Genomic DNA, 406 nt, shown 5'->3' on the forward strand with positions numbered 1-406 from the left:
TCGTGTCGCTGAAGTGGTCGCGGGGCCGGCGCCGCGAGACGCGCGACCTCGTCATCTCCGTCTTCGACTGCCGCCCGCAGTACATGTCCTTCGAGTTCAACTGCCGCACGTCGGACAACGTCGAGCTCGTGCTCGAGGGGACCTTCTTCTGGGAGGTCGCGAGCATTCCGAAGATGCTCGAGTTCACCTCGGACGCCCCGGGAGACGTGTGCTCGCACGCGCGGTCGTCGTTCATCGCGTTGATCTCCAAGGTCACGCTCGCCGAGTTCATGGCGTCCTTCAACGATCTGGCCAAGCGCGCGTCCGACGGCGACGACGCCTTCTACCGGAACCGCGGCATCGACGTCCACTCCTTGGAGGTCACGCGCTACGCGTGCGCGGACGCGTCGACGTCCGCGATTCTAGC

This window comes from Aureococcus anophagefferens (assembly GCF_000186865.1).
Source record: "Aureococcus anophagefferens unplaced genomic scaffold AURANscaffold_111, whole genome shotgun sequence".
NCBI classification, from domain to species: Eukaryota; class Pelagophyceae; order Pelagomonadales; family Pelagomonadaceae; genus Aureococcus; species Aureococcus anophagefferens.